Genomic DNA, 18,652 nt, shown 5'->3' on the forward strand with positions numbered 1-18,652 from the left:
TTTCCCACAGCAGAAAACCTGCAGCATTTGCGCCACATGTTGACATGCTATACCCTATGCATTCCTACGAGTCTCAAAGTGTGTATGAAGGCAGCTTTAGGCCCCTTTCACACGGGTGAGTATTCAGCGCGGATGCGATGCATGAGTTGAACGCATTGCACCCGCACTGAATCCTGACCCATTCATTTCTATGGGGCTGTGCACACGAGCAGTGATTTTCACGCATCACTTGTGCGTTGCGTGAAAATCGCAGCATGCTTCTCTTTTTGCGTTTTTCACGTAACGCAGGCCCCATAGAAATGAATAGGGTTGCGTGAAAATCGCAAGCATCCGATGGAGACCCGATCATTATTAAACATGGTTATAAGGGAAAATAATAGCATTCTGAATACAGAATGCATAGTACAATAGCGCTGGAGGGGTTAAAAAATAAAATAAAAAAATTTAACTCACCCTTATCCACTTGATCGCGCAGCCCGGCTTCTCTTCTGTCTTCTTTGCTGTGTGCAGGAAAAGGACCTGTGGTGACATCACTCCGGTCATCACATGATCCATCACCATGGTAAAAGATCATGTGACGGACCATGTGATGACCGGAGTGACGTCACCACAGGTGTGTGCGATTCAAGTGGACTAAGGTGAGTTAAATTATTTTTATTTATTTTTTTAACCCCTCCTGCGCTATTGTACTATGCATTCTGTATTCAGAATGCTATTATTTTCTATTATAATACAATCTACAGAACACCGATCCCAAGCCCGAACTTCTGTGAAGAAGTTCGGGTTTGGGTACCAAACATGCCGATTTTTCTCACGCGCGTGCAAAACGCATTACAATGTTTTGCACTCGCGCTGAAAAATCGCGCATGTTCCCGCAACGCACCCGCACCTTTTCCCGCAACGCCCGTGTGAACTCGGCCTTAGTGTGTAACTTTAGTGTAGTGTAAGCCATACTGATCCCAAGAATCCGATGGTGCTACTAAATGCCAGTAGTAGATCAGTCACGCCTTTTTGTGCCATGATGGGACAGATTTACTAAGGGCTTATTCACATGATCATGAAACTTTTATCACAAAGTTAACCTCTCCATACACATTAGTGTATTGTCAGGAGAAACCGCCAAGAACATGTTTGGGGAGCCCCTGAACGATGAAGTAGGGGGAGAGAAGGATCGGAACAATTGGATGTGTGTGCCCAGCTTAGCATAAGTTTACTCCATCTTTAGGGTTTATTCACATGACCATGATCAGCCCGGGAAACATGGCCCGTGTGTGTTCTGCATTAGCTTCCCTGACCCAAAAAGACTGTATTATAGTCTGTAGATGCAGTCAGTTTATATCTGATCGCGGGTCTACTGTACAATGGTCAGATCGTCATGTGAGTACAGTAATATAGTACTGAGACACAATGGGGGAGATTTATCAAAACTGGTGGAAAGGAAAAGTGGCTCAGTTGCCTATAGCAACCAATCAGATTCCTCCTTTCATTTTTCGCAGCTCTTTTGGAAAATGAAAGGTGGAATCTGATTGGTTGCTATGGTGCCACTTCTACTTTACACCAGTTTTATAAATCTTCCCCAGTGCCTCTTAAAACCATGCCTTTTCCCGCTAAAGCTACATCCCTTTTACAGTAAGCCATGCCTCTTTGGTGAGCTAGGACAGGGGATTTTTATTTTTAAACTAGATGCGTCAAATTTTGGAGAAATTTATAGTCAGGTCTGGGTTCATTCACATTAGTAAATGTGAGCAAATGTCTTTAATTGATAAAGGCTTATGCACACAAATGTATTTTTCTTTAGTTTCCGTTACGTTTTTTTACAGGTCCATATGCGGAACCATTCACTTCAATGGGTCCACAAAAAATGGAAATGACCCTGTGTACATTCCATTTCCGTATGTCCGCATATCCTTTCCATAAAAAAGTAGAACATGTCCTATTCTTGTCCGTTTTGCGAAAAGGCATTGTTACAATGGATCCGCAAAAAAAATAATGGATGCAATGCGGAAGTCACACAGATGTCATCTGTTTTTTTTTTTTTGCGGATCTGTGTTTTGCGGACCACATAATACATACGGTCGTGTGCATGAGCCCAAAGTCTGATTTTCCTGCCAAAAAGAATTTTTTTTTCAGTGCAATTATGGCAGAAAACTGTTCAATTGTGTGAGACTGACAAGCTTTAAAGGGGATGTCACGTGAAAAATATTGTTCATAGTTAAAGTTTTTTTTTGAGTTGATTAAAATAGTCACCCGTTTCTTCAACTACGTGCCTGAATTTGGCACCTCATTGCTGTAGCCAATCACTGTACTCAGTTGTAAACTGCTGAAGACAGCGATTGGCTGCAGCGGTCACGTGATGTATCCAGGCATATTACCACTGCTGTTGAAAACAGTGTCTGCAGTACCGGAGGAGTACCACAGAGACAAAGGTGAATGTACAGTATAATGCTTTTTTTTTTTTTTTAAAACATTGTAAGGGTTGTCCAAGATTTAATAATAAACATTTTTTGTATCTACACAAAAAACTTCAGGAATTTCAGGAAAAAAAATATATCTGCCATCATCTGTTTCTAATGAACAGTCTTTCTGTGTCCGCCTCAGTAAATGTACCTAGGTGGATGAACATGCTCAGTCTCCCTCTTTCACGTACGGGGAGGAATCCCTGGTGTGGTGGCTGCTTCAGAAGCTGCAGCGTCTTCTATGCAATAGAAGAAATGCTGATAAAACATTTAGAAGGTGAGACCACACAAAGGCTGTTCAATAGAAACAGCAGGTGGCGCTATTCTTACATCGTTATTGCAATATTTCTCAGCATTTTTTAATAGGGGTAAAAAAAATGTTTATAATTATGGGCTGGATTTTACTATTCACAATAGATGATTCGTGTGAGGTATGGATGTAAATGCAATTATCTGGAAGTGGCATAAATAAAATATTGGACAAACCTAAAATAACAAATTATATTATACTGACCACTTTCTTCAGCGTTGTTCTCTACAGAGCTGATCCAGACCTCCTGCCGCTGCTTGTTTATAAATAGTAGCGGTGATGTGCGATATATGGAGTGTGACTGCTGCAGCCAGTCACTGTCCTCAGTGGTCTACTTACCGCTCAGGACAGTAATTGGCTAAAGCAGTGACCTGCCATACATCTGCATGTCACCAAAACCTTGACAAGCAGGTGCACAGCATGTGACCGCTGCAGCTAATCACTATCCACTGATGACAGTGAATGGCAGCAGCCGTCAGTATACAGGAGAACGGCACCAGCAGTGCAGAGAACGGCACAAGAGAAAGCGGCGAGTATGACATTGTTCGTTATTTTAGGCAATTAGAGGGCTTGCCCAAGATTTTTAATTATGTATATTGGACAACCCTTTTAACCCATCAGAATTTTTTATGTGGTGTGAGGAAACCTGAGCACTTGGAAGAAACTCTGCAAAGTTCATATGGGGACATTGACCTATGACAAACCTACATACAGCGCTGTGGAATATTTTAGGGCTAGAAAAATGAATAAAAATAAAAGCTGCTGCAGCTTTTTCACCAAACAAATATTGGGTATGTCAGTTTATTTTACAAATGACCCATATTCTATCCATACTGCTTACTGTGCATTTTCTACTATAAGGCCTCATGCACACGACAGTATTTTTTCACGGTCTGCAAAACGGGGTTCCGTTGTTCCGTGATCCGTTTTTGTTTCCGTGTGTCTTCCTTGATTTTTGGAGGATCACCAGACATGAAGGAAAGTGAAAAAAAATCTAAGTCAAGTTTGCCTTGCTAATGATAGGAAAAAAACGGACGCGGACGCGCGGACACGGATGACAATCTTGTGTGCCTCCGTGTTTTTTCACGGACCCATTGACTTGAATGAGACTGTTAAACAAAACATGCAATGCAACAGCTCACTGCAAACCAAATAAAGTACAAAATTGCATCATAATTGCAAATGCTATACTAATAAGTTAGAGATGCTTGGCAAATCGTTTTGTACAAAATTATTTGAGCCCATCTGCCGCACATCAGGCGGATCCAGCATGCATGTGGAACCTGCACTTTCTGAATTATATGGTAGCCATCATGGCACATAACAGGTAAAATTTAGTGTTAGGAACCCGTCTAACTAGAGATCGCCTTGACGTGCGGCAGACGGGCTCAAATAATTTTGTACAAAACGATTTGCCAAGCATCTCTAACTTATTAGTTCAGCATTTGCAATTATGATGCAATTTTGTACTTCATTTGGTTTGCAGTGAGCTGTTGCATTGTATGTTTTGTTTAACAGTCTTGTTCTCAGCCATAGCAACGTGCCCCTGCGCATTGGGATGTGCTGACTGACCCCCCTTTTCTTTGCAGCTTGTGCTGGAGGTGTGGCTGCCTCCTTAGTCGTGCACTCCTGACCAGCTCGTCTGCCCCATTGGCTGATTTTAATTAGTGTTAGTATATAGCTTGGCCTGCTCCCCCTCACTCACTGAAGCCACCTGGCACCAGGAGAGAGATAGTGTGTGGACTCTCATTGCAGTCCTTGGTAACCTCTTGGCGCCAGGGGTGGTGTGGAGTGGGCCCGGCATACATGCTGGTAACTGCTTTCCGTGGATATAATGGAGGCCATTTTGGCACCAAAAATGACAGAAATTCAGGCGGATCCAGCATGCATGTGGAACCTGCACTTTCTGAATTATATGATAGCCGTCATGGCACATAACAGGTAAAATTTAGTGTTAGGTACCCGTCTAACTAGAGATCGCCTTGACGTGCGGCAGACGGGCTCAAATAATTTTGTACAAAACGATTTGCCAAGCATCTCTAACTTATTAGTATAGCATTTGCAATTATGATGCAATTTTGTACTTTATTTGGTTTGCAGTGAGCTGTTGCATTGCATGTTTTGTTTAACAGTCTTGTTCTCAGCCATAGCAACGTACCCCTGCGCTTTGGGATGTGCTGACTGACCCCCTTTTTCATTGACTTGAATGGGTCCGCGAACCGTTGTCTGTGAAAAAAATAGGACAGGTCATATTTTTTTGACAGACTGGAAACACGGATCACGGGCGCGGATAACAAACGGTGCATTATCCGAGTTTTCAACGGACCCATTGAAAGTCAATGGGTCCGCAGAAAATCCACGGAAAACGGAACAACGGACGCGGAACACAACAACGGTCGTGTGCATGAGGCCTAAGGATGCGAAGGAACATGAGGCAACACAGACACGTTTTCATTGAGTTTTACTCCTGAATAAACTGATAAAAATGGCTTCTATCTTCTTTCCTAATAGAATGTAAGAGCTCATGAGGTTTAGTGTGCAGGATGTGAGCTGTTGTGGATGATCACCGTTATGTAACGGATGGAGGCAGCAGTCAACGCAAGCGATCTGGTCACTGATAATTACATTGTGAGGGAAATCACTAGAGAGAGCCTTCGTGTGTATGTCCTTGTTGATACATGCCGCAAAGCCTGTTCATGTCTAATCCGCCACGTCATGTAATCTGATTGAAGTGTAGAAGCTACATGACAAGGTACAGACCAGACACTATACTTCTGAAGGATAACACTGAATGAACAGTGTCCTTTCTGGGACTATGTTCACACCATGGATCCATGCTCACAGAGGGCATTTGTACAGCGTTTCACTGGTCCAGTATTGCATTTCCTTTTTTTGACCCCAGCATCCCTGATCTGTGTATATATTGATTTCAATAGAAAAACATGCAAATGTAAAATGCAAGTTCATAAGAAATATTTATTTTTAGTATTTTTAATATTTATATGTGTTACTACTGTCAGTGCACATAAGAAACAATATTAGTGACAATTTTAGAGGTAGCTTATAGGAAAACCCAATAATCAGTTCTATACTGAATAATATTATACTTAGGCTTCTTTCACATCTGCGTTTTTGCTGGATCCGTCATGGATCAGCAAAAACACTTCAGTCATAATACAGCAGTCTGCATCCGTTCTGAACGGATCCGGTTGTATTATCTGTAACATAGCCAAAACGGATCCCTTATGAACACCATTGTAAGCCAATGGGGGACGGATCTGTTTTCGTTTGTGTCAGAGAAAACTGATCCGTCACCATTGACTTACATTGTTAGTCATGATGGATCCGTCTTGCTCCGCATCCCAGGACGCACTCAAAAACGCTACTTGCAGCTCTTGTGTGTCATGGGGACGCAACCAAACGGAACGCATTCGGGTGCACTCCATTCCCTTCAATTCCGTTTTGTCTCTATTGACAATGAATGGGGACAAAACGGAAGCGTTTTCTCCCGCTATTGAAATCCTATGACGGATCTCAATAGCGAAAAGGGAAAGCGCAGAGGTGAAAGTAGCCTTAGGCCCCATGCACACAGATGGCGTCCGTGTGCGTTCCGCAATTTTGCGGAACGGCACGGACAGCCTTTAATATAACTGCGCGGACAAGAATATGACATATTATATTTTTTTGCGGACCACGGAACAGAGCAACGGATGCAGACAGCACACGGAGTGCTGTCCACATCTTTTGCGGCCCCATTGAAGTGAATGGGTCCGCATCCGAGCCGCCAAAACTGTGGCTCGGATGCGGACCAAAACAACGGCCGTGTGCATGAGGCCTTAGTTATATCTTCAGTTGGGGAGCCTCTATTTACAGACGCTGCTGAAATAGAGGTGTAAGTCTTTAGGGCAGGGTCATACGAAGCAAACAAAGTGGTTACTACACTGAACAAATATATAAACGCAACACTTTCGGTTTTGCTCCCATTTTGTATGAGCTGAACTCAAAACATTTTCTATATACAGTCGTGGCCTAAAGTTTTGAGAATTACATAAATATTGGAAATTGGAAAAGTTGCTGCTTAAGTTTTTATAATAGCAATTTGCATATACTCCAGAATGTTATGAAGAGTGATCAGATGAATTGCATAGTCCTTCTTTGCCATGAAAATCAACTTAATCCCAAAAAAAACTTTCCACCGCATTTCATTGCTGTCATTAAAGGATCTGCTGAGATCATTTCAGTAATCGTCTTGTTAACTCAGGTGAGAATGTTGACGAGCACAAGGCTGGAAATCATTATGTCAGGCTGATTGGGTTAAAATGGCAGACTTGACATGTTAAAAAGAGGGTGATGCTTGAAATCATTGTTCTTCCATTGTTAACCATGGTGACCTGCAAAGAAACGCGTGCAGCCATCATTGCGTTGCATAAAAATGGCTTCACAGGCAAGGATATTGTGGCTACTAAGATTGCACCTCAATCAACAATTTATAGGATCATCAAGAACTTCAAGGAAAGAGGTTCAATTCTTGTTAAGAAGGCTTCAGGGCGTCCAAGAAAGTCCAGCAAGCGCCAGGATCGTCTCCTAAAGAGGATTCAGCTGCGGGATCGGAGTGCTACCAGTGCAGAGCTTGCTCAGGAATGGCAGCAGGCAGGTGTGAGCGCATATGCACGCACAGTGAGGCGAAGACTTTTGGAAGATGGCCTGGTGTCAAGAAGGCCAGCATGACATCTATTGAAAATGTCATGCCCAGCCCAATTTTTTCTATGTAATTACTGTATACTGTATATGCCATACGGAAAAACGGAACGGAAAAACGGAACGGAAACACAACGGAAACAAAAAAACTGAAAAACGGATCGCAAAACACTGAAATAGCCATACGGTAAGAGGCCTTAATGTGAAAACTGCACATGGATGTCCACATTGTGTTTGCCCACGATTATGCTGTTGTGGTGGTTTGTACGTTGGACTGTATACTTAGGTTAGTTAAAAATGGCAAAATAGTCCGTTTTTAACATAGGGGCTGTGTGGCTATCGGTCCGTGAAAATTGACAAAATAGAACATGTTCTATTTTTTTATGTCCATTATTCACTGGTCGTAAAAAAAACTGCTGTGTGAATAACCCCATAGGCTACCGTTGTTCTTAAAATGGAAGTGTGACGGCTGCTAAATAAGAATGTCTGTCACGTGTCCATTTTTCACTCATGTGAATGCAGCCTTAGAGTACATTCACACAGGATTATTTTAAATGGATTTTACATCAGAATTCTGTAACGGTCATGTCCACACACACACAGGGGGAAGGGTAGTGACCACTGCGCTCCACCCTCACCCCTGGCCCTGCCTACTTGCCTCACGAGTCCTGATGACAGGGGACAACTGGACGGCAGTCCCTAACTTAGGATATGTGCAGGGAAGACAGACAAGACAAAATACGGAACATGAACGGACCGGGTCAGAACCAAGAGAGCTACGCAGTACAACGGATTAAGCAAAGAATGGTCAGGAGAAGCCGGGGTCAAATACCAGGAGAGTAGCAAAGTACAAGAGGAGTCCTAAGAGAGTAGTCAGGTGGGAGCCGAGGTCACAATACCAGGATGGATGCGCAGTACAGGAGGAGCAGGCAAAGGATCGTCAGGGAACAGGATCAGGTAAGTATTCAGTAGTCCAACAAATAGCAAGGAACCTAGAAATTAACAGGCAACCTGTGACCAGCAGGCTGCTTGTATTTATAGTGGGGAGTGAGGGTCATGTGACGTGGCCAGCGTCACATGACCGACAGACCAACCAGTCGAGCACCGAGTGATCAGCTCGGTGCTCAAGGCAGACTAGGAGCAGGGAGCCACCCAGCCAGCAAAGCCGCACTGGGAATGAGGTCAAGCACAGATCCTCATTCCCAAAGCTAAGCAACAGGTCTGCGGGAAATGATGGACCAAGTGCACCTTCGGAACCCCGTGACAAATTCCTTGTAGGTGCATAGTGTATTAAAGTATCACCAAAAGTGGATTCAATTCCACAAAATCTCATCCACTGCAGTGTAAAAAAACGGGCGAGATTTTTTCACACGGGCGAGATTTCCGCGCGGGTGCAATGCGTGAGGTGAACGCATTGCACCCGCACTGAATCCGGGCCCATTCATTTCTATGGGGCTGTGCACATTAGCGGTGATTTTCACGTATCACTTGTGCGTTGCGTGAAAATCGCAGCATGTTCTATGTTGTGCGTTTTTCACGCAACGCAGGCCCCATAGAAGTGAATGGGACTGCGTGAAAATCGCAAGCACCCGCAAGCAAGTGCGGATGCGGTGCGATTTTCACGCACGGTTGCTAGGAGACGATCGTGATGGGGACCCGATCTTTATTATTTTCCCTTATAACATGGTTATAAGGGAAAATAAAAGCATTCTTAATACAGAATGCTTAGTACAATAGGGCTGGAGGGGTTAAAAAAATAATAATAATAATTTAACTCACCTTAATCCACTTGTTCGCGCAGCCCGAGTTCTCTTCTGTCTTCATCTTTGCTGTGCAAAGGGAAAGGACCTGTGGTGATGTAACTACGCTCATCACATGGTCCGTCACATGATCCATCACCATGGTGATGTATCATGTGATTGACCATGTGATGAGCGCAGTGACGTCATTAAAGGTCCTATTCCTCAAAGAAGAAGACAGAAGAGAAGCCGGCTGCGCGAGCAAGTGGATTAAGGTGAGTTAAATGTTGTTGTTTTTTTTAACCCCTCCATCGCTAATTTACTTAGCATTCTGTATTAAAAATGCTATTATTTTCCCTTATAACCATGTTATAAGGGAAAATAATACAATCTACACAGCATCTAACCCAAACTTGTGTGAAGAAGTTCGGGTTTGGGTACCAAACATGCCGATTTTTCTCACGTGCATGCAAAACGCATTACAATGTTTTGCACTCGCGCGGAAAAATCGCACATTTTCCCGTGACGCACCCGCATCTTATCCGGGTCAAAAACATGACGCCCATGTGAAAGAGGCCATACTCTTGCGGTTTTTAAATCACGTCAGGTTATGCAGATTTCACTGCAAAATCTGTGACTTGTGGAAGTACCCTTAGGATCCTTTTAGACATACAGAGTGCTGCACCTTCATACTCGTTAAAAACGCTGTTTTAATGTCGGTTGGCGCTGTCTCCGAGTCAGGCTTGAAGTCAAGGGGGCAGCGGCCTCTTTGCTTCAAGTAAAGCTAAGCCCGCCTCTTACCCCTCCTCTACAATTAGATGGACATGCTGCCGTGATCACGCTCTTCTAGCGCATGCGCGGTACGCTGCCTGTTACAGCGTGACGGCCGGGCGCGCGCGCGATCGAACTGTCTGGTGCATCCGCAGTCAGCAAAATGCAGGCGGGTGAGTGAGGAATGCGCTGTAACAGGCAGCGTACCGCGCATGCGCTAGAAGAGCGCGATCCCGGCTTCACGGCAGCATGTCCATCTAATTGTAGAGAGGAGAGGTAAGGGACGGGCTTAGCTTTATTTGAAGGTAAAAAAGCAAAATGAAAAGTCAGTCCTGTGTCCCAACACCGACAAATTACTTGCGCTGCTGCTGGTCCCGGAGTAGTGTGGTAGGTCATACACACTGGTGAATACAATATGAAGGGTTTTGGAACCGCGCTGCTCTGGACCAAGTCTCCCGATAAACGTGGATGGCAGAGGATGAGCCCCTTTCTCCCAACACCCAAAGGATCCAATCTTCAAAAGATCTCCTCCTCTAAGGGTTTAAATGGGATAGGCAGAATAGTGAAGCACCCTTTGCAATTTTTTCTTAAAAGGTTTTATTATACTCACAAGAGTTGGTAGACAAAAAGCATATAATACAAGATATCAGAACGTCAGGTTCCTGCCCGACCCGGGTTTCGCTGTCTCGCTTCCTCAGGGGCATCTGCTGTGCATGCTTGCACTCCGGCCCTTAAATAGCCCAGCTGCTCTTAATCAGTTAACCAGTAAGGTTCCGGAACATGCAGCAGTTACTAAAACAGTTGTACATCTCACATACTTAATTTGTCATTGTTGTTCCTTTATGCTTTCACAAACACATTAGATATAAAAATAAGGAAGGTTCCTTCCTCCTTTATGAGAGTCATAAATTCATACATAAAACATATAAAACATTAATAAAATAAAAATAGGGGATCAGTTCCCTCTATTATAAATTAAACAAACCACATTTCTATCCTTATGTTGCCGCACCATTGCATATTAAATTGCAGCCTAATTCGCATTATAACATCATATAACCAAAATCTACATTACCGTTCCTAGTATCCACCCACTCCTAGTGCATAATGTCAGTATCCCCCGCCCATTCTTACTAGCGTCATCCAGGTATCCCTTGCCCCACCTCCCTCCTCTGTCATAATATCATGTGGCAGCACCGCCCAATAGAACGGTCCGAATATCATGACGTCACTCACAGGTCCTTGAGAAACCAAATAAAGGAGGACAGATGCCGACATGGGTACAGACAGGCTACTGGAGCATGTATTGAATGTATAACTGTCCCCTAAACTGCCTATTCCTGAATCTTATATCCACCAATCTCCACCTAATTCCTCCTATAGCGCAATACGGGTATCCTCGACCCCGCCTCCCTCCCCCGGCGTGCGTCTATTGGGGCATCATCGCTCCACCCCCACGACGTCACCCACAGGTCCTTAGGAGGCGCGGTGGTGGAGAGCCAGATCACGCCACTAGGCGCAAGTTACAGTATACAAGGTTTCAAATCAAATTCAATATTGAGCCCTCCTGGTTGTAGGGTCCCTAATTGATAGATCCACTCCACCTCTTTCTTATTAATCTGTGCCAAAGCATCCCCTCCTCGCCAGTGATGCTTAACACTTTCTACTCCCACAAATGTTAAACCTCGCGGATTTTTTTCATGCTTTAATTTAAAATGTGCTGATACACTGTGGGTCATCAGGCCTTTTTTTATATTACGTAGATGTTCCTGTATTCTGACTTTCAGTTTCCTGACCGTCCTGCCCACGTACTGGAGCCCACAAGGGCACTCCAGCACGTATACCATACCCTCTTTTTCACAGGAGCAATCACCTCTTATACGGAAATCAGCCCCATTCTTTTTTGATGTTATAAAATTGGTGTATCTCTGCCGTTCTTTCGAATTCCGGTTCTTACATCCTGCGCAAAATCCGCACCAGGTGAATTTTCCTCCATTTTTCTGGGTCTTAATATTTATTGGGGGGATGGCACTATGCACAAGTTTTGTTCTAATGCTTGCTGCTTTTTTAAATATAAAGGAGGGATTCTTTGGTATCGTTTTTCCTAGTATCGGGTCATTCTTTAGAATAGCCCAATTCTTTTTTACCATTTTCTTAATGTTGTCGGACATGGAGCAAAATTTGGTTACAAAGGAGAATCTATAGTCCCTATCCACCTTTTTGTTAATCTCTATAGTTAGTTCCTTTCCTCCCACTTTTTCTAACTCCACACTCTGTATACACTCATCCAGAACAGCCTCATTATAACCTCTCTCCAAAAACCTATCTTTTAGTACCCCGCATTGTGTCCTATAGTCGCTCATCACTGTACAGTTACGGGCCATCCTCTTAAACTGACCTTTCGGTATGTTCTTGAGCCATGGGCCGTAATGGCAGCTCTTGGTATCAATGTAGGAGTTCACATCTGTTTCCTTAAAATAGGACTTGGTCATGTAACGGCCATCTTCTATCCGTATGCACAGGTCTAGAAAGTTAACACTCTCATTACTGATATCCCCCACAAATCGTAGGTTCCAGTCATTATTGTTCAGTTGGTCAATGAACAACTCGAGTCCCTCTCTTCCTCCTTCCCACACTAGGAGACAGTCATCGATGTACCTCCTCCAGAAGGTCAGTTTGCCTCCTGCGGTGTCCGCTCCTAGTGTGGGAAGGATGGCACTCTCCTCCCATGCACCCATAAAAATATTTGCAAAACTGGGGGCGAATTTCGCCCCCATCGCAGTACCAATGCACTGTACGTAATATGAGTCCCTGAACCAAAAATAGTTATGATCGAGGCAATAACTGAGGCATCCTAAAATAAAATCTCTCTGTGGATCCCCTATTCTTTCATCATTCCTAATCCTACTTTCTACCGCCTCCATCCCTAATTTTTTTGGGATGACAGTGTACAGGGATGCCACGTCAATTGTGGCCATCCATGTATTCTCAGTTGGGGGACTAAGGCCTTCAATAAGATCTAACACGGATCCAGTGTCCTTTAAATGCGAGGGGTTTTGCAACACGTATCCTTGCAGATAAAAGTCAATGTATTCCGTGACCCTGCACGTCAACGAGTTAAGCCCCGAAACAATTGGCCTCCCCGGAGGATCTGTTGGATTTTTATGTACTTTGGGCAGATGGTAAATCACCGGTACTAGCGGGAATGGGATGGAAAGGTATTCATATTCTTTTTTATTCAATATCCCTTTTTTAAAACCCTCTGATAGAATGTTATCCAGAGTCAATTTATACTCCTGGGTGGGGTTACTTTTCAATTTTTTGTATGTTGTTGTATCTGATACTAATCTTGCCATTTCGGCTTCATATTTTTCTTTGTTCATTACAACAACCTTTGTTCATTACAACATTCTATCAGAGGGTTTTAAAAAAGGGATATTGAATAAAAAAGAATATGAATACCTTTCCATCCCATTCCCGCTAGTAACGGTGATTTACCATCTGCCCAAAGTACATAAAAATCCAACAGATCCTCCGGGGAGGCCAATTGTTTCGGGGCTTAACTCGTTGACGTGCAGGGTCACGGAATACATTGACTTTTATCTGCAAGGATACGTGTTGCAAAACCCCTCGCATTTAAAGGACACTGGATCCGTGTTAGATCTTATTGAAGGCCTTAGTCCCCCAACTGAGAATACATGGATGGCCACAATTGACGTGGCATCCCTGTACACTGTCATCCCAAAAAAATTAGGGATGGAGGCGGTAGAAAGTAGGATTAGGAATGATGAAAGAATAGGGGATCCACAGAGAGATTTTATTTTAGGATGCCTCAGTTATTGCCTCGATCATAACTATTTTTGGTTCAGGGACTCATATTACGTACAGTGCATTGGTACTGCGATGGGGGCGAAATTCGCCCCCAGTTTTGCAAATATTTTTATGGGTGCATGGGAGGAGAGTGCCATCCTTCCCACACTAGGAGCGGACACCGCAGGAGGCAAACTGACCTTCTGGAGGAGGTACATCGATGACTGTCTCCTAGTGTGGGAAGGAGGAAGAGAGGGACTCGAGTTGTTCATTGACCAACTGAACAATAATGACTGGAACCTACGATTTGTGGGGGATATCAGTAATGAGAGTGTTAACTTTCTAGACCTGTGCATACGGATAGAAGATGGCCGTTACATGACCAAGTCCTATTTTAAGGAAACAGATGTGAACTCCTACATTGATACCAAGAGCTGCCATTACGGCCCATGGCTCAAGAACATACCGAAAGGTCAGTTTAAGAGGATGGCCCGTAACTGTACAGTGATGAGCGACTATAGGACACAATGCGGGGTACTAAAAGATAGGTTTTTGGAGAGAGGTTATAATGAGGCTGTTCTGGATGAGTGTATACAGAGTGTGGAGTTAGAAAAAGTGGGAGGAAAGGAACTAACTATAGAGATTAACAAAAAGGTGGATAGGGACTATAGATTCTCCTTTGTAACCAAATTTTGCTCCATGTCCGACAACATTAAGAAAATGGTAAAAAAGAATTGGGCTATTCTAAAGAATGACCCGATACTAGGAAAAACGATACCAAAGAATCCCTCCTTTATATTTAAAAAAGCAGCAAGCATTAGAACAAAACTTGTGCATAGTGCCATCCCCCCAATAAATATTAAGACCCAGAAAAATGGAGGAAAATTCACCTGGTGCGGATTTTGCGCAGGATGTAAGAACCGGAATTCGAAAGAACGGCAGAGATACACCAATTTTATAACATCAAAAAAGAATGGGGCTGATTTCCGTATAAGAGGTGATTGCTCCTGTGAAAAAGAGGGTATGGTATACGTGCTGGAGTGCCCTTGTGGGCTCCAGTACGTGGGCAGGACGGTCAGGAAACTGAAAGTCAGAATACAGGAACATCTACGTAATATAAAAAAAGGCCTGATGACCCACAGTGTATCAGCACATTTTAAATTAAAGCATGAAAAAAATCCGCGAGGTTTAACATTTGTGGGAGTAGAAAGTGTTAAGCATCACTGGCGAGGAGGGGATGCTTTGGCACAGATTAATAAGAAAGAGGTGGAGTGGATCTATCAATTAGGGACCCTACAACCAGGAGGGCTCAATATTGAATTTGATTTGAAACCTTGTATACTGTAACTTGCGCCTAGTGGCGTGATCTGGCTCTCCACCACCGCGCCTCCTAAGGACCTGTGGGTGACGTCGTGGGGGTGGAGCGATGATGCCCCAATAGACGCACGCCGGGGGAGGGAGGCGGGGTCGAGGATACCCGTATTGCGCTATAGGAGGAATTAGGTGGAGATTGGTGGATATAAGATTCAGGAATAGGCAGTTTAGGGGACAGTTATACATTCAATACATGCTCCAGTAGCCTGTCTGTACCCATGTCGGCATCTGTCCTCCTTTATTTGGTTTCTCAAGGACCTGTGAGTGACGTCATGATATTCGGACCGTTCTATTGGGCGGTGCTGCCACATGATATTATGACAGAGGAGGGAGGTGGGGCAAGGGATACCTGGATGACGCTAGTAAGAATGGGCGGGGGATACTGACATTATGCACTAGGAGTGGGTGGATACTAGGAACGGTAATGTAGATTTTGGTTATATGATGTTATAATGCGAATTAGGCTGCAATTTAATATGCAATGGTGCGGCAACATAAGGATAGAAATGTGGTTTGTTTAATTTATAATAGGGGGAACTGATCCCCTATTTTTATTTTATTAATGTTTTATATGTTTTATGTATGAATTTATGACTCTCATAAAGGAGGAAGGAACCTTCCTTATTTTTATATCTAATGTGTTTGTGAAAGCATAAAGGAACAACAATGACAAATTAAGTATGTGAGATGTACAACTGTTTTAGTAACTGCTGCATGTTCCGGAACCTTACTGGTTAACTGATTAAGAGCAGCTGGGCTATTTAAGGGCCGGAGTGCAAGCATGCACAGCAGATGCCCCTGAGGAAGCGAGACAGCGAAACCCGGGTCGGGCAGGAACCTGACGTTCTGATATCTTGTATTATATGCTTTTTGTCTACCAACTCTTGTGAGTATAATAAAACCTTTTAAGAAAAAAATGCAAAGGGTGCTTCACTATTCTGCCTATCCCATTTAAACCCTTAGAGGAGGAGATCTTTTGAAGATTGGATCCTTTGGGTGTTGGGAGAAAGGGGCTCATCCTCTGCCATCCACGTTTATCGGGAGACTTGGTCCAGAGCAGCGCGGTTCCAAAACCCTTCATATTAGCTTTATTTGAAGCAAGGAGGCCGCTGCCCCCTTGACTTCAAGCCTGACTCGGAGATAGCGCCAACCGACATTAAAACAGCGTTTTTAACAAGTATGAAGAAACACAAAAAGGAAAGAAAAACATGATTAGCAACACACTGGGGGATACTGTAAGGTACTGTGGTCGGTTTAATATGCGTTTTGCAGGTGACAGGTTCCCTTTAAGGGCTCATATACACAAATATATTTTTTGTCCATTCCATTATTTTTTTTTTGCAGAACCATTAATTTCAATGGGGCTGCAAAAAAATGGAAATAACTCCATGTGCATTCCATGTCCGTTCCACAAAAAAATAGAACTATTCTTGTGCGTTTTGCAGACAAGGACAGGCATTGCTACAATGGATCCGCAAAAAAACAAACAGATGCAACATGGATGTCATCCGTTTTTTTTTTGCGGATCAGTGTTTTGCAGACCACAAAATACATACGGTCGTGTTGAGCCCTAGAGGGAACTTCTCAGCTGCACTATGCTGTCCTCACTGAGGGCAGCATAGTGTAGTGACTGATTTTAGCGGTCTGTCACTGCTGTCTTGGCATTCATTACTTTTATAGCACTGATCTGCTAAAGCCCACAGTGCACTCCACCGCTGCTAGAGAGAGGAGTCGGATGCTGCTCCCTGCCCCCGCCCTCTCCACAAAATGACTGACATGTTTCTTTTCAGTTAGGGCTCATGCACACGGCTGTTGCCATTTTTGCAGTCTGCAATTTGCGAATCCACAAAACACGGATACTGGTCGTGTGCAAAATGCGGAACGGAACCTCCTGCTCTTTGTAGAACTATGCTATCCTTGTCTGCAAAACAGAAAAGAATAGGAGAAGTTCTATTTTTTGTGGCTGCCACGTGTTTTGAGGCCTCACTGAAGTGAATAGGTCCGCATCCAAACTGCAAAAATTGCGGATTGGATGCTGTAACGGATCTCCTAGCACCCCGACCGGGTACCTCCGTTGATGGATGCTCCTAGTGCTTTCCGAGGACTCCAAGCACTCCACTTGACACCGTACGCACTGCAGACCCCACGAACCGCCGAAGCTTGGTTGAGGTCTCACTGTCTCCTACCCACCCTGGACCTACGACAAGGCTCCAGGCTCCAGTGGGTGAACCTCTCCTAAAACCAGAGAGCAGGAACAGCTCTTAAAAGAGCTAGTAGTTATAGCCAGGGGAGTATAGCAAATCTCCCAGCGTATAGCAATCCCCGATCAGTTACCCAAACATCAGCCTCAACATGATAAAGGGTAAAACAGGAACACTTTATTGAGGGCTACCCGCCCGTATTTATGCAGGTCCCCATCTGGTGGACACGCCCCTAGGGGACCAGAATGAAGACTGTGACACATGACATATATGCAGCACCGCAGGATACACAGACACAATACATCCCCACAATGCATCATGGTTTCCTCCTCTCTGCCCTGGAGACACCCGAGGAGTAATCCAATTCTCTCTCAAGACAAAGGGAAATCGCCAATACACATGTGGGGACAACAGGACAGAAATCACCACCCAAACACACAATGTCACACCCCCACAGCAAACACAGACATTTAACATATTCCCAGATAGCTCAAGTCTGGGTGCATATCATTAGGTGAATGGCACTCAGAATACACAAATACAATAAAATTAGCTATCTGGGTACCCTCACATAACAAAATACAATTGCAAAGACAGATTTAAGCTGTGCGGCCGGTCTGTCTGCTCCTTTAAAATTAGTATGGGCCATAATCCTGAGGCAAGAGGCTGGTAGCCAGGCCCCTCCGAAACCCAGTGGCGAGGTTGGTTTCACCACACATCTCCCCCTCCCAGGGAAGACTAACCAGATACCTGACCTCATGCCGGTCGGTATCTGAGTTAGTCTGGCAGTCCACCCACAACCCAATACTGGACCTGTTGAATTTTGGGGCCTGGCTCTGTTCTGTATGTCCCCAGCTGTTGAGGGGGCATCTGCTACTCCTTGCTTCCTTGTTGCTCTCTAGCTTGGAGCTGTAGGTACTTGGTGGGCAGAGGCCGACTGCGCTCTGCCCCGATGCCAGCTCTTCCGCTGGGGTAGCCTGTGGGAAGTCCGGCTCTGGAGAAGAGGATAGGGAGGGCAGAGGCCGACTGCGCTCTGCCCAGATGCCAGCGGTTCCGCTGGGGTAGCCTGTGGAAAGTCAGCCTCTGGAGAAGAGGATATGGGAGGGCAGAGGCCAACTGCGCTCTGCCCAGATGCCAGCTCTTCCGCTGGGGTATCCTTTGGGATGTCCGGCTCTGGAGAAGAGGATAGGGGAGGGCAGAGGCTGACTGCGCTCTGCCCAGATGCCAGCTCTTCTGCTGGGGTAGCCTGTGGGGAGTCAGGCTCTGGATAAGAGGATAGAGGAGGGCAGAGGC

General features: G+C 44.5%; 1 protein-coding gene across 2 annotated transcripts in view; it reads left to right on the forward strand.

The window, feature by feature from the left end:
* The window catches only part of IMPDH1 (inosine monophosphate dehydrogenase 1), a 208,289-nt gene that overhangs the window by 98,455 nt on the left and 91,182 nt on the right, over positions 1 to 18,652 (forward strand). The gene's annotated exons all lie outside the window — the stretch shown is intronic.

This window comes from Bufo bufo, chromosome 1, assembly GCF_905171765.1.
Source record: "Bufo bufo chromosome 1, aBufBuf1.1, whole genome shotgun sequence".
NCBI classification, from domain to species: Eukaryota; Metazoa; Chordata; class Amphibia; order Anura; family Bufonidae; genus Bufo; species Bufo bufo.